Genomic DNA, 22,922 nt, shown 5'->3' on the forward strand with positions numbered 1-22,922 from the left:
AAGTCATTTATGAGTGAGTACATATATTTGTCTTTCTGGGCCAGGGTTACCTCAATCAATATGATATTTTCTAGATCGATCCATTTGCCTGCAAATTTCAAGATGTCATTATGTTTTTCTGCTGGTAGTACTCCATTGTGTCAATGAACCACATTTTCCTTATCCATTCTTCAGTCAAGGGGCGTTTAGGTTATTCCCAGGTTCTAGCTATGACAAACAATGCTGCTATAAACATAGTTAAGCATATGTCCTTGTGGCATGATTGAGCATCCTTTGGATATATACCGAAAAGTGGTATTACTGGGTCTTGAGAAAGGTTGTTTTTTAATTTTCTGAGAAATTGCCACACTGACATCCAAAGCGGCTGTACCAGTTTGCATTCCCACCAGCAATGCAGGAGTGTTCTTTTTTCTCCACAACCTCTCCAGCATAAGTTCTCATCAGTGTTTTTTATCTTGACCATTCTTATAGGTATAAGATGGAATCCCAGAGTTGTTTTGATTTGCAATTCTCTGATGACTAAGGATGTCGACCATTTTCTTAAGTATCCTTCAGCCATTTTAGATTCTTCTGTTGAGAGTTCTCAGTTTAGGTCTATACTCCACCTTCTTATTTAGCTTCTCTAGGAACATGAATTATAAGCTCAATGTCCTTTATTTATGGCTAGAAACCAAATATGAGTGAGTACATCCCATGTTCCTCTTTTTGGGTCTGGCTTACCTCACTCAGGATAGTGTTTTCTATTTCCATCCATTTGTATGCAAAATTCAAGAAGTTCTTGTTTTTTACTGCTGAGTAATACTCTAATATGTATATATTCCATACTTTCTTCATCCATTCTTCCGTTGAAGGGCATCTAGGTTGTTTCCAGGTTCTGGCTATTACAAACAATGCTGCCATGAACATAGTTGAGCATATACTTTTGTTGTATAATAGGGCCTCTTTTGGGTATATTCCCAAGAGTGGTGTTGCTGGATCCAGGGGTAGGTTGATCCCAAATTTCCTGAGAAACCGAAACACTGCTTTCCAGAGTGGTTGCACAAGTTTGCATTCCCACCAGCAATGGGTGAGTGTACCCCTTTCTCCACAACCTCTCCAGCAAAGGCTATCATTGGTGTTTTTTATTTTAGCCATTCCAAAGACAAACACATAGGCATCCTCATGAATATTAACCTTCATCAGGCGATGAAAGGAGACAGAGACAGAGACCCACATGGGAGCACCGGACAGAAATCTCAAGGTCCAAATCAGGAGCAGAAGGAGACGGAGCACGAGCAAGGAACTCAGGACCACGAGGGGTGCACCCACACACTGAGACAATGGGGATGTTCTATCGGGAACTCACCAAGGCCAGCTGGCCTAGGTCTGAAAAAGAATGGGATAAATCCGAACTAGCTGAACATAGCGGACAATGAGGAATACTGAGAACTCAAGAACAATCGCAGTTGGTTTTTGATCTTACTGCACGTACTGGCTTTGGGGGAGCCTAGGCAGTTTGGATGCTCACCTTAGGAGACCTGGATAGAGGTGGGCCGTCCTTGGGCTTCCCACAGGTCAGGGAACCCTGATTACTCTTCGAGCAGATGAGGAAGGGGGACTTGATCGGGGGAGGGGGAGGGAAATGGGAAGCGTTTGCAGGGACGAGGCAGAAATCCTTAATAAATAAATAAATTTTAAAAAAGTCTATACTCCATTTTTTTATCAGATTATTTGTTCTTTTGATGACCCATTTCTTGCGCTTTTTGTTTATTTTGGAGCTTAGACCTCTATCTGATGTGGGGTTAGTGAAGATCTTTTCCCATTCTGTAGGCTGTCGTTTTGTCTTGTTGACCATGTGCTTTGCTTTACAGAAGCTTTTCAGTTTTAGGAGGTCCCATTTAATTAATTGTTTCTCTCAGTGTTTGTGCTCCTGGGGTTATATTTAAGAAGTGGTCTCCTGTGCCAATGCATTCAAGTGTACTACCCATTTTCTCTCCTATGAGGTTCAGTGTGGCTGGCTTTATGTTGAGGTCTTTGATACATTTGGACTTGAGTTTTGTGCAGGTTTTGTGGTGATAGATATGGGTCTATTTTCATTCTTATATAAGTTGATATCCATTTATGCCAGCACCATTTGTTAAGTATGCTTTCTTTTTTCCATTTGATATTTTTTGCTTCTTAGTCAAAAATCAGGTGTTTGTAGTGTGTGAATTAATATCCATGTCTTCGATTCGGGTTTATTGGTTTGCCTGTCTATTTTTATGCCAACACCAGGCTGTTTTTAGTACTGTAGCTTTGTAGTAGAGTTTGAAGTCAGGGATTGTGATGCCTCCAGAAGTTCTTTTATTGTGCAGGATTGTTTTGGGTCTCCCGGGTTTTTTGCTTTGCCATATGAAGTTGAGTACTGTTCTTTCGAGGTCTGTGAACAATTTTGCTGGGATTTTGATGGGCATTGTATTGAATCTGTAGATTGCTTTTGGTAAGATTACTATTTTTACTATGTTAATTCTACCTACCCAAGAACAGGGAAGATCTTTCCACTTTATGGTATCTTCTTCAAGTTCTTTATTCAAAAATTTAAAGGTTTTATCTAACAAGTCGTTTTTAGAGTTATCCCAAATATTTTATGCTATATGTGGCTATTGTGAATGGTGATGTTTGATTCTCTGATTTCTTTCTTGACCCATTTATCTGTATAAAGGAGGGCTATTGATTTTTTGAGTTAATCTTGTATCCTGCTACATTACTGAAAATGTTTATGAGTTGTAGAAGTTCATTGGTAGAATTTTTGGGGTCACTTATGTAAGCTATCATATTATCAGCAAATAGTGAGAGTTTGACTTCTTTTCCAGTTTGTATACCCTTGATCTCCTTTTTTTGGTCTTATTACTCTAGCTAGAACCTCAAGAATTATATGGGATAGATATGAAGAGACTGGAAAACCTTGTCTTTTCCCTGATTTCAGTGGGATTGTTGGGAGTTTCTCTCCATTTAGTTTGATGATGACTGTTTGCTTGCTGTATATTGCCTTTATTATGTTTAGGTATGTCCTTTGTATTTTTTTTTGAAAGCTATTTCAACATCAAATGAGATGACCATGTATTTTTTATTTTTCAGTTTGTTTATGTAGTGGATTCCGTTGACAGATTTTTGTATGTTGAACCATCCCTGAATATCTGGGATGAAGCTGATTTGAATATGGTGTATGATGGTTCTGATGTGTTCTTGGATTTGATTTGCCAGTATTTTATTGAGTATTTTTGCATCAATGTTCATAAGTGAGTTTGGCCTGTAATTCTCTTTCTTAGTATTGTCTTTCTGTGGTTTGCGTATCAGGGTAATTGTAGCCTCATAAAAAGAACTTTGCAATGTTCCTTCTGTTTCTATGGTGTGGAGTCATTTGTGGCATATTGGTATTATTTCTTTGAAAATCTTGTAGAATTCTGAGCTGAAACCATCTGGTCCTGGACCTTTTTTGGTTGGGAGACTTTTGATGACTGTTTTTAAATTTCTTTAGCAGTTATAGGTCTGTTTAATTTGCTTATCTGGTCTCAGTTTAATTTTGGTAAATGATTATTTATTCAGTAAGTTGTCCATTTCCTTTAAGTTTTCTAATTTTGTGGAGTACAGGTTTTTGAAATATGACCTAATGATTCTCTGGATTTCCTCCATGTCTGTTGTTATGTCCCTCCTTTCATTTCTGATTTTGATAATTTGGATATTTTCTCTCTGGCTTGTGGTTAGTTTTAATAAAGGTTTGTCTGTTTTGTTTATTTTTCTCGAAGAACCAACTCTTTTTTTTTTTACTTTTTTTTTTATTGAAAAAAAAATTTCTGCCTCCTCCCAGCCTCCCACTCCTCTCTGATGGAGGAAGGTCATTGGCTAATAAAGGAACTGCCCTGGCCTATTTTATTGGTTGAAAGAGTAGGCAGAACAGGACGCTGGGAGGAAGAGGAAGTGAGCTCAGATTCCACAGCTCTCCTCTTGGGAGTAGATGCCTCAGAAGAGACGCCATGCCCCGCTCCCAGGCAGACACTCTGACCCAGGATGGACATAGGCTAGAATCTTCCCGGTAAGACCGATGCTCACAGATTATTAGAGATGGGTTGATCGGGATGTGAGAATTAGCCTGTAAGTGCTAGGGCTAAAAGGCCAAGCAGTGTTTAAAAGAATACAGTGTCCGTGTAATTATTTCGGGGCATAAGCTAGCCGAGCAGGCGCCTGGGGTGCTGTGGACGAAGCCCCGCTGCCCCTTATTACTACAGTTGGCGCCCCACGTGATGGACTAAACCCACTTAAAAAACCTGAGAATGCTTAAAAATAAGGGAGCGAGAGTTTAACACAGATTTTTGCTGTTTGTTGGTGGCGTGCTGTAGAGAGATTTCCTGATTCAGCAACAGTAGCAGAAAAAAACGCTGTATCATTTTAAAGCGCGACTTCCTGGGGCTGTGCCACCATTGTGATCTCTGTCTGGCTCCTGCGGGAGACAGAGCTTTTGAATAGAGCATTTGGAGTAAAGTGCTACGATTTGTTTGATGGCAGCTAGACTCGCTGTGTTCTTGGGTCTGCTCTGCTTGCTAGAGGCAAGCAAGCACCTCATCTAAGAGAGGCTTCCTGACTCAGCTTCAGCTGCAAAACCCTGCAGCTCTTAAGAGGTCCTGCCACAAAACACTTAAACGGTGTTGACGGAAAGCTGAACGCATGCTTTTCGGTTTTCAGCCATAGCAGGAAAAAAGCTGTGCCGTTTAAAAATGCCGGCTTTCTGGGCCATCCTGCCAGGGCAAACTCTGACTGTTTGAGGCAGGAGGGCCGGCTACCGAGAGAGGACTTGAGTGTTGTCTGTTGTATCTCACTTGCTGGCAGGGACCTTGAAATGCCATACAGTTGTTGCAGTAAACATGGCTACAGCCTGTATATCCGCCATGAGGCTGGAAAGCTAAGGAATGGACTGGATCTAGCTGGCAAAGCCACGCCTTTAGTTCTACTGAGATTGCTTGGTAAATTAAGGGCTCTTGTGGTCAGAAAAAGAGAGATATACAGTAAAGAGAGATTCAAAGACAAACAAAATTTCTAAATGGTTTACTGTGTGTTAAAAATATATGCAGACTAAAAGTTGAAGTTCTTAAAGCAAAAAATAAAAAAAAAGGAAGAGAGTTGTTGTGTGTGATAGCACACGCCTTTAATCCCAGTGCCTAGAAGGCAGAGACAAACAGATCTCTGTGAGTTCAAGGTGTAGTAGTTTACACCCTTAATCCCGAATGCCTGGGAGGCAGAGACAGGCAGATCTCTGAGAGTTCAAAGACAGCCTGGTTTACAGAGTTACTTCAGGTCAAAGATACAGAGAACCTGTCTCAAAAAGCAAAGAGTTAAAAGTAAAAATAAACAAAATAGAGGTTAAAACAAAGCTGCACAAAGATGGAAAATAAACAGAGAATTTTGATACTGTATGCTATTGTGCTCTCTTTAAATTATTTAAATGCTGAGGAAGGAGCAACAGATGCTAAAAGATACTTATTTATAAATACTGCTAAACTAATCCAACATAGATATTTTGAATTTGGATCTAAGGATATGATACTTTGGAAAGGAGTTTCTTATTTTGTTTTCACAGAGGATGAGACGCTGTTCATTTCTTCTATTCCGATTTGGTATGATGGACCACGCCCTCCTGAAGGGTTGTTGTGAACATCTCCAGAAAATTGCTTCACTCAACTGCCAACTGAGATGAAACTAGCACACAGGTTATACCATGAAAGACCTAATTAACGAAGCCACCATTCAGCAGGAAGCAGTTTGGAGAGAAAAAACTGCGCCCATGTTCCCAAATATGGTTTATAAACGTTCTTTTATATTTAAAGGGGGATATGATATAGGTATGAATAATTTGCATTAGTATAGATTTTGCTTTTAGTATAGATTGAAATTTACGGTCAATTTTGTTATATATATATATGTATTTCTGATATTGATTAAGATGTTGTGATTATGTAGTTCATTATTAAAATGTAATGTTTAATTAGGAAATATAGGTTGTTGATGGATAATCATAAATAATAGTCAAGTTTATAGTCATGTTAGTTAATATTTTCTAGATGTGCATAGATATATTTTAGATAGGCATTCTTCATATTTTTTAAAGATAATAGAATATGGCATTTTAAATGTTTTAATAACTGAGGACTTTTCATGACAATGAGACACTCTGCTCCTGGCAGCACCAATGTACTTCAAGAGGAAGATGGGCATTGAAGAGGCACCTTATGGAGTTTGATAGCCATTTGGGCAAGAAACTGCTCTTGCCTGGACTATTGCATAAACTGGACACAGAGAACCCGCAGAGAGAGGACTACTGAACTTGCCTAAGGTGAGATGATCTTTTGGGGTTCCTGATTCATGAAAGAGTCTGTGAGACATTCTGCAGGACACAACAGATAGTGACTGAACTGACTTTGAATTTTCCTGCTTTATGGAAATGTCTGCTGGATACCATGGGCCTGAAGGCTGAAGATGGATGCCCCAATGGTACAGAGGAACTTTGGGTGACTATCCAGGCAGCGAGATGTCTCTGTCATTTCTAGAGTTTTAAAAGTTGCTTTTTTCTTGTTTGCTTAGGTAGTATTGTGTCTTTCTGGAGTCTTTAATGGAGTTAAGAATAGTTAGTTATAGTTTTCCTTAGTTATGATACAGATTATTTTAACTTTTACTTGATAACTGTTTTGTTATATGTAATTTTGCTATGTTAAAGTTAAACCTTTTTTTTTTTTTTGTTTAAACCGAAAAAGGGGAAATGATGGAGGAAGGTCATTGGCTAATAAAGGAACTGCCCTGGCCCATTTTATTGGTTGAAAGATAGGTGGGAGGAGTAGGCAGAACAGGACGCTGGGAGGAAGAGGAAGTGAGCTCAGATTCCACAGCTCTCCTCTTGGGAGTAGATGCCTCAGAAGAGACGCCATGCCCCGCTCCCCGGCAGACACTCCGACCCAGGATGGACATAGGCTAGAATCTTCCCGGTAAGACCGATGCTCACGGTTGATCGGGATGTGAGAATTAGCCTGTAAGTGCTAGAGCTAAAAGGCCAAGCAGTGTTTAAAAGAATACAGTGTCCATGTAATTATTTCGGGGCATAAGCTAGCCGAGCAGGCGGCTGGGGTGCTGGGGATGAAGGCCCGCCGCCCATATTACTACACCTCTCCCCCTCCCCCACTCCTCTCCCCCTCGCTCTCCAGTCCAAAGAGCAGTCAGGGTTCCCTGCCCTGTGGAAAGTCCAAAGTCCTCCCCCCTCCATCCTAGTCTAGGAAGGTGAACATCCAAAGTGGCTAGGCTCCCACAAAGCCAGACATTGAGGTAGGATCAAAACCCAGTGAGTGCCATTGTCCTCGGCTTCTCGGCAGCCCTCATTGTCCGCCATATTCAGAGAGTCCCGTTTTATCCCATGCTTTTTCAGTCCAGCTGGCCTTGGTGAGCTCCCAATAGATCAGCCCCACTGTCTCCGTGGGTGAGTTTACCCCTTGTGGTCCTGACTTCTTTGCTCATGCTCTCCCTCCTTCTGCTCCTCATTGGGACATTGGGAGCTCAGTCAGGTGCTCCAGTGTGGATCTCTGTCTCTATCTCCATCTATCGCCAGATGAATGTTCTATGGTGATATGCAAGATATTCATCAGTATGGCCATAGGATAGGGTCATTTCAGGTTCCCTATCCTCAGCTGCCCCAGGAACTAACTGGGAACCTCGCCTTCGGAACCTAGGAGCCCCTCTAGGTCCAAGTCTCTTGCCATCCCTAAGATGGCTCCCTTAATTAAGATATGTGCTTCCCTGCTCCCTTATCCAACCTTCCTTTATCCCAATCATCCCGTTTCCCCAAGTTCCCCCCATCCTCCGCTTGTCACTTTTCTCTCCCCATCTCCCCCTACCCCCTCCCACCTCACCCCCAAGAACCCAATTTTTTTGCCCAGCAATCTTGTCTAATTCCCATAACCAGGAGGATAGCTATATGTTTTTCTTTGGGTTCACCTTCTTATTTAGCTTCTTTAGGATATCAAATTATAGACTCACTGACCTTTATTTATGGCTAGAACCCAATTATGAGTGAGTACATCTCATGTTCATCTTTTTGCGTCTGGGTTACCTCACTCGGGATAGTATTTTCTATTTCCATCCATTTGCATGCATATTTCAAGAAATCATTGTTTTTTTACTGCAGCGTAGTACTCTAATGTGTATATATTCCACACTTTCTTCATCCATTCTTCCATTGAAGGACATCTAGGTTGTTTCCAGGTTCTGGCTATTACAAATAATGCTGCTATGAACATAGTTGAACAAATGCCCTTGTCATATGATCGGGCATCTCTTGGGTATATCCCAAGAGTGGCATTGCTGGGTCCAGAGGTAGGTTGATCCCGAATTTCCTGAGAAACCGCCACACTGCTTTCCAAAGTGGTTGCACAAGTTTGCATTCCCACCAGCAATGGATGAGGGTACCCCTTCCTCCACAACCTCTCCAGCAAAGGATATCCTTGGTGTTTTTGATTTTAGCCAATCTGACAGTTGTAAGATGATATCTCAGAGTTGTTTTGATTTGCATTTTCCTGATCGCTAAGGAGGTTGAGCATGACCTTTAGTGTCTTTTGGCCATTTGAACTTCTTCTGTTGAGAATTCTCTGTTCAGATCAGTGCCCCTTTTTTAATTCGGTTAATTAGCATTTGAAAGTCTAGTTTCTTGAGTTCTCTATATATTTTGGAGATCAGACCTTTGTCTGTTGCGGGATTGGTGAAGATCTCCCAGTCAGTGTGTTGCCTTTTTGTCTTAGTGACAGTGTCCATTGCTTTACAGAAGCTTCTCAGTTTAAGTAGGTCCCATTTATTCAATGTTGCCCTTAATGTCTGTGCTGCTGGGGTTTTACCTAGGAAGCGATCTCCTGTGCCCATATGTTGTAGGGTACTTCCCACTTTCTCTTCTATCAGGTTCAGTGTGTTCAGATTGATATTGAGGATTTTGATCCATTTGGACTTGAGTTTTGTGCATGGTGATAGATATGGGTCTATTTTCATTCTTCTACAGGTTGACATCCAGTTGTGCCAGCACCATTTGTTGAAGATGCTTTCTTTCTTCCATTGTATACTTTTAGCTCCTTTATCGAAAATGAGGTGTTCATAGGTTTGTGGGTTAAAACCCGGGTCTTCTATACGATTCCATTGGTCGACTTCTCTGTTTTTATGCCAGTACCACACTGTTTTCATTACTGTGGCTCTGTAATAGAGTTTGAAGTCAGGGATGGTAATGCCTCCAGAAGTTCCTTTATTATATAAGATTGTTGGCTATCCTGGGTTTTTTGTTTTTCCATATAAAGTTGATTATTGTCCTCTCAAGATCTGTGAAGAATTTTGATGGGACCTTGATGGGGATTGCATTGAATCTATAAATTGCCTTTGGTAGAATTACCAGTTTTACTATGTTGATCCTCCCAATCCAATAGCAAGGGAGATCCTTCCATTTTCTGGTATCTTCTTCAATTTCTTTCTTCAATGCCTTAAAGTTCTTGTCAAATAGATCTTTCACTTCCTTCATTAGAGTTACCCCAAGATATTTTATGCTGTTTGTGGCTATCATGAAAGGTGATGCTTCTCTGATTTCGCACTCTGCTTCCATATCGTTTGTGTATAGGAGGGCGACTGATATTTTGGAATTGATCTTGTATCCTGCGACATTACTAAAGGTGTTTATCAGCTGTAGGAGTTCTTTGGTGGAGTTTTTGGGGTCGCTTAGTACACTATCATATCATCTGCAAATAATGAAAGTTTAAGCTCTCCTTCCCAATTTGAATCCCCTTGATCCCCTTATGTTTTCTTATTGCTATTGCTAAAACTTCAAGCACTATATTGAAGAGGTATGGAGAGAGTGGACAGCCTTGCCGTGTTCCTGATTTTAGTGGGATGGTTTTGAGTTTCTCTCCGTTTAATTTGATGATAGCTGTCCGTTTGCTGTAAATAGCTTTTATTATATTTAGATATGATCCTTGTATCCTTAGTCTCTCCAATACTTTTATCATAAAGGGATGTTGAATTTTGTCAAATGCTTTTTCAGCATCTAATGAAATGATCATACGTTTTTTTTCTTTCAGTTTATTTATATGATGGTTTACATTGATAGAATTTCGAATGTTGAACCAGCCCTGCATCTCTGGGATGAAGCCTACTTGATCATAATGTATAATTTTTCTAATGTGTTCTTGGATACGGTTTGCCAGTATTTTGTTGAGGATTTTTGCATTGATGTTCATGAGTGTGATTGGCCTGTAATTCTCTTTCTTCTTTGAGTCTTTGTTTGGTTTTGGTATCAGAGTAACTGTAGCCTCATAAAAGGAATTTGGCAATGACTCTTCTGTTTCTGTCTTGTGAAATACATTAAGGAGTGTAGGTATTAGGTCTTCTTGGAAGTTCTGGTAGAATTCCGCATTGAAACCATCTGGTCCTGGGCTTTTTTTGGTAGGGAGGTTTTTGATAACAGCTTCTAATTCTTCGCGACTAACAGGTCTATTTAGATTGTTCACCTGGTCCTGGTTTAACTTTGATATATGGTATTTATCTAAAAACGTGTCCATTTCTTTGACATTTTCCAGTTTTGTGGCATACAGGCTTTTGTAGTAAGATCTAATGGTTCTCTGAATTTCCTCTGTGTCTGTGGTTATGTCCCCCTTTTCATTTCTGATCTTATTAATTTGCAAAGTCTCTCTGCCGTTTGATTAGTTTGGATAGGGGTTTGTCAATATTGTTGATTTTCTCCTGGAACCAGCTTTTTGTTTCATTGATTCTTTGTATTGTTTCCTGTGTTTCTATTTTGTTGATTTCCGCCCTCAGCTTCATTATTTCCGATCTTCTACTCCTCCTAGGTGAGTCTGCTTCTTTTTTTTCTAGGGCTTTCAGGAGGGCTGTTAAGTCTCCAATGTGTGCTTTCTCTGTTTTCTTTTTTTTCTTTTTTTTTATTGAGAAAAGGTGAAAAAAAAACAAGTTTCCAACTCCTCCCAGCCTCCCATTTCCCTCCCCCTCCTCCCACTCTTCTCCCCCTCACCCCACTGCTCTCCCCCTCCCTCTCCAGTCCAAAGAGCAGTCAGGGTTCCCTGCCCTGTGGTAAGTCCTAGGTCCTCCCCCTTCGTCCATATCTAGGAAGGTGAACATCGAAACTGGCTAGGCTCCCACAAAGCCAGCACATTAAGTAGGATCAAATCCCCTTGCCATTGTCCTTGGCGTCTCGTCAGCCCTCATAGTTCGCCATATTCAGAGAGTCCAGTTTTATCCCATGCTTTTTCAGTCACAGTCCAGCTGGCCTTGTTGAGCTACCAGTAGATCAGCTCCCCTGTCTCAGTGGGTCCGTGCACCCTCGTGGTCCCGACATCTTTGCTCATGCTCTCCCTCCTTCTTCTCCTCATTGGGACCTTGGGAGCTCAGTCCAGTGCTCCAGTGTGGGTCTCTGTCTCTATCTCCATCCATCACCAGATGAAGGTTCTATGATGATATGCAGGATATTTGTCAGTATTGCTATAGGATAGGGTCATTTCAGGTTCCCTATCCTCAGCTGCCCAAGGAACTAACTGGGAACCTCAGCTTGGGCACCTGGGAGCCCCTCTAGGTTCAAGTCTCTTGCCCACCCTAAAGTGGCTCCCTTAACTAAGAATTGTGGTTCCGTGCTCCCCTATCCACCCTTCCTTTATCCCAATCCTCCTATTTCCCCAAGTCCCCCCATCTTTCCCTTCTACTTTTTCTCTCCCCATCTCCCCTTACCCACATCCCACCCCACCCCCAAGATCCCAATTTACTCCCCGGCAATTTTGTCTACTTCCCTTAGCCAAGAGGATAACTATATGTTTTTCCTTGGGTTCACCTTATTACTTAGCTTCTATAGGTTCACCTATTGTAGACTCTGTGACCCTTATTTATGGCTAGAAACCAATTATGAGTGAGTACATCCCATGTTCATCTTTTCGGGTCTGGGACACCTCACTCAGGATAATATTTTCTATTTCCATCCATTTGCATGTATATTTCGTGAAGTCATTGTTTTTTACCGCAGCGTAGTACTCTAGTGTGTATATATTCCATACTTTCTTCATCCATTCTTCCATTGAAGGGCATCTAGATTTTTTCCAGGTTCTGGCTATTACAAATAATACTGCTATGAACATAGTTGAACAAATGCTTTTGTCATATGATAGAGCATCTCTTGGGTATATTCCCAGGAGTGGTATTGCTGGGTCCAGGGGTAGGTTGATCCCGAATTTCCTGAGAAACCGAAACACTGACTTCCACAGTGGTTGCACAAGATTGCATTCCCACCAGCAATGGATGAGGGTACCCCTTCCTCCACAGCCTCTCCAGCAAAGGATATCCTTGGTGTTTTTGACTTTAGACATTCTGACAGGTGTGAGATGATATCTCAAAGTTGTTTTGATTTGCATTTCCCTGATTGCTAAGGAAGTTGAGCAAGACCTTAAGTGTCTTTTGGCCATTTGAACTTCTGTTGAGAATCCTCTGTTCAGTTCAGTGCCCCATTTTTTAATTGGGTTAATTAGCATTTTAAAGTCTAGTTTCTTGAGTTCTCTATATATTTTGTAGATCAGACCTTTGTCTGTTGCGGGGTTGGTGAAGATCTTCTCCCAGTCAGTAGGTTGCCTTTGTGTCTTAGTGACAGTGTCCTTTGCTTTACAGAAGCTTCTCAGTTTAAGTAGGTCCCATTTATTCAATGTTGCCCTTAATGTCTGTGCTTCTGGGGTTATACATAGGAAGCGATCTCCTGTGCCCATCTGTTGTAGGGTATTTCCCACTTTCTCTTCTATCAGGTTCAGTGTGTTTGGGCTGATATTGAGATCTTTAATCCATTTGGACTTGAGTTTTGTGCACGGTGATAGATATGGGTCTATTTTCATTCTTCTACAGGTTGACATCCAGTTGTGCCAGCACCATTTGTTGAAGATGCTTTCTTTCTTCCATTGTATACTTTTAGCTCCTTTATCGAAAATGAGGTGTTCATAGGTTTGTGGGATAAAATCCGGTTCTTCTATACGATTCCATTAGTCGACTGCTCTGTTTTTATGCCAGTACCACACTGTTTTCATTACTGTGGCTCTGTAATAGAGTATGAAGTCAGGGATGGTAATGCCTCCAGAAGTTCCTTTATTATATAAGATTGTTGGCTATCCTGTTTTTTTTGTTTTCCAGTCTTCTACTCCTCCTACGTGAGTCTGCTTCTTTTTTTTTCTAGAGCTTTCAGGTGGGCTTTTAAGCCTCCAATGTGTGCTTCATCTGTTTTCTTTAAATGGGCACTTAGTGCTATGAACTTTCCTCTTAGGACTGCTTTCATAGTGTCCCATAAGTTTGAGTAGGCAGTTTCTTTATTTTCATTGAATTCAAGGAAGACTTTAATTTCTTCCTTTATTTCTTCCTTGATCCAGGTGTGGTTCAGTAATTGACTGTTCAGTTTCCATGAATTTGTAGGCTTTCTGGGGGTAGCATTGTTGTTGAATTCTAACTTTCATCCATGGTGATCTGATAAGACACAGGTTGTTACTAATATTTTTTTGTAACGGTGGATGTTTGCTTTGTTACCGACTATGTGGTCGATTTTTGAGAAGTTTCCATGAGCTGCAGAGAAGAAAGTATATTCTTTCCTATTTGGGTGGAATAATCTATAGATGTCTCTTAAGTCCATTTGATTCATTACCTCCATTAATTCTCTTATTTCTCTGTTGGGTTTCTGTCTGATTGACCTGTCCATTGGTGAGAGAGGAGTGTTGAAGTCTCCTACTATTAGTGTGTGAGGTTTCATGGCAGCCTTGAGTTTTAGTAATGTTTCTTTTACGGACGTGGGGCATCAATTTTCAGGACTGAGACTTCATCCTGATGAATTGTTCCTGTTATGAGTATAAAATGTCCTTCTCCATCTCTTCTGATTGATTTGAGTTTGAAGTCAACTTTGTTAGAAATTAGTATGGCCACACCTGCTTGTTTCTTAGGTCCATTTGCTTGATAAGCCTTTTCCCAGCCCTTTACTCTGAGTAGGTGCCTGTCTTTGTGGTTGAGTTGTGTTTCTTGTAAACAGCAGAATGTTGGATCCTGTTTTCTTATCCAATCTCTTAGCCTGTGCCTTTTTATAGGTGAGTTGAGGCCATTGACATTAAGTGATATTAATGACCAGTGGTTATTAACTCCGGTCACTTTTTTAGTAGTAGAGTTTGTGTGTTTCCCTTTTTTGAGTTGTGTTGGTGAACGGTCTCTAGATGTCTGAGTTATTGTGGTCATTGTTGAACTCCTTGGTTTGTGATTTTCTTTCTGTTACTTTCTCTAAGGCTGGATTTGTGGCTACATATTGTTTAAATTTGTTTTTATCCTGGAAGATTTTATTTTCTCCATTTATAGTGAACGAAAGCTTGGCTGGGTATAGTAGTCTGGGCTTGTATCCATGGTCTCTCAGTTTCTGCAGTACATCAATCCAGGACCTTGTGGCTTTCATGGTTTCCATGGGGAAGTCAGGTGTAAGTCTGATAGGTTTACCTTTATAAGTAACTTGGCCTTTTTCCTTTGCAGCTCTTAATATTCTTTCTTTATTCTGTATGCTTTGTGTTTTGAATATTATATGGCGAGGGGATTTTTTTTTGATCCAGCCTATTCGTTTTTATGTATGCTTCTTGAACCTTCATTGGTATATCTTTCTTAAGGTTGGGAAAGTTTTCTTCTATAATTTTATTAAATATATTTTCTGGACCATTGAGCTACACTTCTCCTTCTTCTACTCCTCTTATTCTTAGGTTTGGTCTTTTTATTTTGTCCCATATTTCCTGAATGTTTTGTGATGAGAGTTTATTGGACTTGCTGTTTTCTTTGATCAGTGTGTTTATTTTCTCTATGGTATCTTCAGAATCTGAGATTCTTTCTTCTATCTCTTGTATTCTGTTGGTTATGCTTGTTTCTGTAGACTCTGTTTGTTTAGTTAAAGTTTCCATGTCCAGCTGGCCCTCTGTTTGTGTTTTCTTCTTGCCTCCATTTCAGTTTTCAAGTCTTGAACTGTTTCCATTATCTGTTTGATTGTTTTTCCTTGGTTTTCTAGGGTATCATTCACTGATTTATTCAATTCTTCAAACTTTCTGTTATATTTCTCATCCATTTCTATAAGGGCGTTCTTTACATGCTGTTTAAGGGTGTCAATCACTTTCATGAAGTCAATCTTTTCTACTTCTTCTTGATTAAGGTGTTCATGTCCTCCTGTTGTGAGGTCGCTTGTTTCTGGTGGCTTCATGTTGCTTTTAAGATTGTTGGATGAATTCTTGCATTGGCGCCTGCCCATCTTCCTCTGAATGCTCCCGTATGGATCTTCTTTTACAGGATCAGGTCTCCTTGCCTACTGATGTACCTTCCCAGTGATGGCTCTCCCCAGTGATGTCTCTCCTTGTGCCGAGATCAGATCTCCGTGCCCAATGATGGCTCTCCCCAATGCTGGCTATCCTAACGCCGAGATCAGGTCTCCTTGCTTGTTGGGTAGCTCGTAAACAAAGTGCCTACCTTGCTTGGTGCAGGCAGGCTAGTGAAACAAAGGAACTCCCACCTGCTTGGTTTCCCTGAGTATTCGAACCCAGCGCCCAGACAGCCTGAGCTGGGTGATGTTATGTGCCCAAAGAGGGCAGGGGGGGCGAAGTGGGCAGGGTTCTGGATTCAAGCTGCGTGGGATAGGAAGAAAGAAGCAGTATGCAGGGAGTAGAGGCCCTGCAGAGAGCCCAAGAAGGATAGGGGGTTGAGGAACTTCTGAGTTCCCTGTCCCGGGCTGCTGCCCCGGGGATAGAAACTCACCCCAATGTTGGCTCTCTGGCACCGAGATCAGGTGTCCGTGCTGGTTGGGTAGCTCGCAAACAAAGCACCTACTTTGCTTGGTGCAGGCAGGCTAGTGAAACAAAGGAACTCCCGCCCGCTTGGTTGCCCTGAGGATTCTGACCCAGCGCCCAGACAGGCTGAGCGGGGTGATGTTATGTGCCCAAAGAGGGAAATGTCATATTCTTATGGAAAACAAAACTACATGTACAGCATTCCCTTGAGAATCTAGAATGTAGATGATACATGTAGCTTATAGTTACATAAAACTGGTGCTGTTATATTCACACTACAGTTTCCATGCTTTCTTTCATGGGCAATCACTGTCACTACAATAATGATGTGACTCTATGTGAAAAGCTGCCATCAGTTCATCTTAATGTATTGATGTTGACTTCATTCACCTGTACTTGGTTCTCTGCTACAATGTCTACCACTTCAGAGATCAATAGTTTAGCTTTTGTGTTTCTGGTGTTGTATATAGTGTTTCATTCTGTAGCCAGGATGCATTGGATTCAAGTTATCAGTAGTAATTATTTTGAAGCATTGCCAATTGATGAACATAAATATCAAATTTTATGCAGAAACTGAACCTGTCCCTAATTATTTTGATTTGTTCCCTTGCATTGGAGGCTCCCTTGCATGAGATCTCCCCACATTTCCCCCCATGAACACAATTGTTTTCATGTCTAGATTTCAGAAAAATAGGTATGTTTTATAGGTTTGTTATTTTTAATTTTCCTTCTATTGAAAATAGATATTTTTCCTCACTTAATTTCATGATTATGATTTTCTCTCCCTCTACGACTCCCAATTAATCCCCATACCTTTTTCCATCCAGATCATCCCCCTTTCTGTCTCTCAATAGAAAACAAACTAAGGTAGAATAATGACACAAAATGTAATATAATAATATAATATAATATGATGTAGTAAGATAAAACAGAACTAACACAGAATAATAGGAAAAACCAAACAATCAGTTGAAAAGTAGCGCAAGAAAAGTCACAAGAAACAGATATGGATTCAGAGATCCACGACTTCTTAAGGTCATGAATTCCCTAAAACACTCAACTGAAACTGTAATATATGTATATCATTTAGGGTAACATGTGACAAGAAAATTTATAAATAATATAAATTATAAGGGAAAGAAAAGACGTAAAGTTCTGAGATGACATTATGACACAAGGAACTTCCAAGATGCTGTTGAGTTTTCTGAGTCTCAGCATGCAGCCTACCTTTGAGAGTAGATTTTTATCCTAGTGACAGTTCCTTGAAGCAAACCAAATTTTCATTTGCAAGGGGTTATCAGTCAGAGATTGCTTCTGGGCTAGGGATCTGGGCATGTGTCCACCTCTTACTTCATTTCGGTTCCAGTACTAAATTTGGTGTAGAACTGTACATGACCTGTATATGCTGCCTCGGTTTTTACTTGTTAATATATGCTTCAATCCAGTAGAGGTAGAGGACTGTGTATGTTTGTGGGGGAGAGGGGCATGTGGTTATCTTCCTCTTTTTTTTTCAATTTTTAATTTTTTTTCATTCAAAAATTTATACTTCCTTCCCTCCTCTCATCCCCCCCGCCGCTCCCCCACTCACCCTCCTCCCTCCCTCTCCCTCCTTAAGAGAGGGCAGGGAACCCTGCCCTGTTCTCCCTCCATCTTCCACCCTCCTATCTCCCCATCTTACCCCTCATCTACTCCTCACAGAGGGTAAGACATTTTCCCATGGGGAGTCAACAAAAACTAGCACATTGCTTTGAGGCAGGACCAAGGCTTTCCCCGATATGTCTAGGTTGAGCATGGTATCCCTCCAAAGAGAATAGGTTCCAAGAAGCCAGAACAAGCAGTAGGACTAAATCCTTGTCTCACTGCCAGTGGCCCCACAATCTGCCCCAGCCATTACAACTGTCACCCACATTCAGAGGGCATATTTTGGTCCTATGCTGGTTCCTTTGCTGCCAGGCGAGAGTTAGACGCCTTCCATTATCTCTGGTAAGCTGTTTCAGTGGGTATCCCCATCATAGCCTTGACCTCTTAGCTTATATTCTCACTCTTCCCTCTCTTCAACTGGACTTTGGAAAGTCAGCCCAATGCTCTGCTGTGGTTCTCTGCATCTGTTTCCATTAGTTGATGTATGTAGGTTCTTTGATGACGTTTAAGATAGTCATCAATCTGACTACAAGGCAATGCCGGTGTAGGCATCCTCTCTACTGTTGCTTAGGGTCTTAGCTGGGGTAATTGTTGTGGATTCCTGGGTATTTCTCTAGAGCTAGTTATCTTTCTAGCCCCATAATGGCTCCCTCAATTAAGCTATCTCCTTGTTTTCCATCTCTGTCCTCCCTTCTTGAACATGCAGTTCCCTCAAATTCTCCTCATCCATTCTTCTCCCCTTTCCTTCCCTTCTGCCTTCCTTTATTCCCCTAGACTCATGCTTCCATTTTTATCAGGAGATCTTGTCTATTTCCCCTTCCAGGGTTATATATATATATATATATATATATATATATATATATATATATATGAATACACACACACACATATTTCTAGTTCTACCATTAAAATGCAAATTTCAATATGTCATTGTTTTTTATGGCTGAGTAGTATTTCATTATGTAAATGTATCACATTTTCTTTATCCATATTTCAGTTGAGGAGCATGTAGGTTAGTTCCAGGTTTTGCCTATTACGAATAATGCAGCTATTAACATAGTTTAACAAATGTCTTTGTAGTATGGTTGAGCATTATTTGGGTATATGCCCAATAGTAGTGATGCTGGGTCTTGTGGTAGGTTGATTCACAATTTTCTGAGAAACCGCCATACTGATTTCCAGAGTGGTTGTACAAGTTTACATTCCCAGCAGAAATGGACAAGTGTTTCCCTTAGTCTGCATCCTCACCAGCATAAGCAATTATTGGTGTTTATGATCTTAGCCATTCTGACCAGTGTAAGATGGTTTTGATTTGCATTTTCCTGATGGCTAAGGACATTGAAAATTTCCTTAAGCGTCTTTCAACTATTTGCAATTCTTCTGTTGAGAATTCAATGTTTAGTTCTGTACCCCATTTTTAACCAGATTATGTGATATTTTGATATCTAATTTTTTGAGTTCATTATGTATTCTGGAGATCAGTACTCTGATGTGGGATTGATAAAGATCTTTCACTGTTCAGTAGGCTGGCTTTTTGTTTTATTGACTCCTTTGCTTTAGAGAAGCTTCTTAGTTTCAGAGGTCCATTTTATTTAGTTTTTATCTCATTGTCTGTGTTCATGATGTTATATTTATATTTGGGAAGTGATCTCATATACCCATGCATTGAAGGTTAATTCCCACTTTCTATTCTGTCAGGTTTAGTGTATTCAGATTTATATTGAAGTCTTTAATCCATTTGGACTTGAGTTTTGTGCATGGTGGTAGGTATGAATCTGTTGAAGGAGAGAAGGCCTGCTTTTGGTCCTGGCCACCCGGCTAGCACACACCCAAAATAACCACCCAGATTTGTATTAATTAAATCACTGCCTGGCCCATTATCTCTAGCCTCTTATCGGCTAACTCTCCCATCTTGATTTAACCCATTTCTAATAATGTGTTTATTACCACGAGGTTGTGTCTTATCGTAAAAGATTCAGCATGTCTGACTTGGCGTCTTCATGGCGGCTTTCTCTCTGACTCTGCTTTCTTCCTCCCAGAATTCAGTTCTGTCTCCTCACCTACCTAAGTTCTGCCCTATCAGGCCAAGCAGTTTCTTTATTGATTAACCAATGAAAGCAACACATAAACTGAAAGACCTCCTACACCATTTTCCCTTTTCTGTTTAAAAGGGAAATTAGGCTTTAACTTTAACATACAAATTACATATAACAAAACAGGTATCAAATAAGAATTACAGTTATAGTATTTATATTTACTTTATCTTTTATTATAACTAAGGAGAACTATAAATTCTTCTACTCCATCAAAGACTCCAGAAGGATGTAATATTACCTAAGTAAACAGGAAGTGCATTATAAACAACTTCCAAAACTCTAGAATTGACTGAGACATCTCGCTGCCTGGACATTCACCCAAAGTTCTCCTGTACTGTTGGGGCATCCATCTTCAGCCCACAGGCCCATAGTATCCAGCAGACATTTCCATAAAGCCGTAAAATTTAAAGACAGTTCAAGTCACTTTCTTTTGTGTCCTGCAGAATGTCTCGCAGACTCTTTCATGAAGCAGGAACCCCAAAGGATCATCTCACCTTTAGGCAAGTTCAGCAGTCATCTCTCTGTGGGTACTTTATGTCCAGTGAAGCAGTTCAGGCAAGAGCAGTTTCCTGCCCAAATGGATAACCAACTCCATGAGGAGCCTCTTTGATGCCCATCTTCCTCAGGAAGTAGCTTAGTGCTGCCAGGAGCAGACATGTCTCACTGTCATAAAAAGTCCTAAGTTATTAAAACATTTTAAATGCCATATTCTGTAGTCTTTGAAAGATATGAAGAATGTCTATCTATCTGAAATGCACATCTAGAAAATCTAACAACAAACTTGACTATTATAGAGATTATCTATTAACTTATATTTCTTAATTATCTATTACATTAATAAATGAGCTACACAATCACAATACCTTAATCAAGATCACAAATACATATAACAAAATTGACCTTAAATTTGTATACATAAATCAAAATTTATACCAGTGTAAATTATTCATATCTATATCATATCCCTTTTTAAATGTAAAAGAGCATTTATAAACAATATTTGGGAATATGGGCATAGTTTTTTCTCTCCAAATTGCTTCATGCTGTATGGGGGCACTGTTAATCAGATCTTTTATTGTATATCATGAGTGCTAGCAGTTGGATGAAACAATTTTTTGACGGTGTTCATAGCAACCTTTCAGGAGGCCTTGGTCCATAAAACCATATTGGTGTAGAAGCAATCCACAGGTTCTCACCTTTTGTGAAAACAAAAGAAGAACCTCTTTTCCAAAGCACCATATTCTTAGACCCAGATTTGAAAGTCATGATACCTTTATAATATACATGCTGGATTAGCTTAGCAGCACATACAATGAAAAGTCTCTCTGTACTTAGTTCCTTCACAGTCAAAAAATTTAAAGAAAACACAATGATATATAGAATCCAGACTCTGTAAATTTTCCATTTTATGTGTCTTATTTTTTTTACTTCCTTTAATCTATGATTATCTGTACTCTGTCTCTTAAAAGACTTTACCCTTTTTTAAAAAGCATTAACTTTATTTTATGACTCTGTATACTCTATAAGCCCTCATAAGCCCCTCTTCTATCCAGAAGGGAATATTTAAAACTTCAGTTTTCTACAGGTATTTTGTGTCTGTTGGTTTAAAGTTCATATTTTATTGACTGTCATATCCAGAACATAGCATTTATATTTACTCCTCCAAACCCTCTTGCTCCTTTGTGCTTTCCCATATCTCTCTTGCAAGGTTCCCTCGTCTTTGGAGGTAATATAGATGTCTCACATAGGTATGAGCTTTCCAGATCTGTTTCCAAAATCACTTTCTCTGTGACACGAGGCTTTTTCAAGATAATCTAAGTGTAGATTAATAAGTTATAGAACAACCCCAAATGCTGAATATACCCATTGTGAAAATACCTATGTATTCTTTTAAAGCAAGGTTGCTACAACACATGGCAACATCAGGGTATACAAGAAGAGTCACAGTGAGGGCTTAGCATGCATAGTATAGAAGAAAGCAAAGGCCTTGAACCAAACAAGTGACTTTTTACAATAAACACTTGCAATCAATGTTGTAGTTTCTGATACTGTGAATTGACCAAAAATAATGATATTAGATCATGTCTTATTAAATTTACTGCTCTTATTAGAAACTAATATCATTTAGTTTAAAATAGAAATCAGTATTAAACCAACTAATGATAAATCAAGGGAAAAATGCACATTGATGAAAACTATAGCTGTATTATAGTATCCACAGTGTTTAAAAATCAGTAAAACTATGAAGGACTGCAGTGATAATGTGAGAGGAGAAGGTTGGAAGGTGGCAGAGAAAATAATTTAGGAATGAGAGTAAATTATACAGATTTTAACTGGAAGAGTGGAAGAAAATTGTTTACTACAGAAACATACAGAAAAAAACATAAAACCTAGTAAAACAATATGAAACATAAAAGAAAATAATTACGATGTAGTTAACTGAGAGTGGGTATGTTCAAGAACTAGAATGTGAGAAAGACAAGAAGGAACTGTATAATGAGTAATATAACTACACTGTCAAACAGGGCATGTCCTTGGTGGTTTGTCCTTTTCTTCCTATCTTCCCCATCAGATTTCTTGTAGAAAAATATATGAAGGGCAAGGTGCAGTTTGTAATGTTAGCTCTAATGTAGAAAAATCAAATTTATGGGACTGCTGTTCCCAGAGTTGTTGAATCAACATTTTTTTTTGTTTCCTTAGTAAATTTTGATGAGTAACTTATTGTACTTTAGGTCTCATACTCATACTGTGTTCTTGAAGCAATGATGGAGCCTTGTAGCTTCAGGGGAGCGTCAGCTTTGGACGTTAGCTGATCCGAGTCATGCATCAGCTGTGCAGTCTACCTCATTTGTCCTTTATTAATCTGCCCACAGTGTTCCCAATACTTATTAAGGCATTAGAAGTCAGTGTCTTCCCAGCTTGCCACACACAGGTATCAGCTCTATCATGCATGGCCTTTCCCACTGTTGTCATTGAAGTATTTTGCAGTAAGAATATCTGCTTAATTCTTGGATATGACAATTCTATCCCTGGCTCCACATCTTACTATTAGAATATTTTCATTTGACAGCTCTTCATGCATGCATGGTTGCAACTTTACAGCTCATGTTTATTTAACATGTGATTCCGAAAGAGACAGTTTGCAATAATAATAGATGCCCTTAAATGGTGAAGGCTGGAACTTCACATGAAGATAGTCTGGCTCCCATTCACATACCCCTTTTCTGCCTGTACATCTACAGCTTAAGTTTGTCCTTGGCTTAATATTTTCAGCACAAAGATTTTTAGTGTAGACTATATTTTGGAGCATGTCTTTTAGAATAATGCTAATCAAGAACAC

General features: G+C 39.8%; 1 protein-coding gene across 1 annotated transcript in view; it reads left to right on the forward strand.

Annotated features, from left to right (window-relative positions):
- The window catches only part of LOC121465163 (protein ZNF738-like), a 31,331-nt gene that overhangs the window by 1,612 nt on the left and 6,797 nt on the right, over positions 1–22,922 (forward strand). The gene's annotated exons all lie outside the window — the stretch shown is intronic.

The sequence above is a fragment of the Microtus oregoni genome, unplaced genomic scaffold (assembly GCF_018167655.1).
Source record: "Microtus oregoni isolate MIOR12 unplaced genomic scaffold, Mior012 000029F_ref0000214, whole genome shotgun sequence".
NCBI lineage: Eukaryota > Metazoa > Chordata > Mammalia > Rodentia > Cricetidae > Microtus > Microtus oregoni.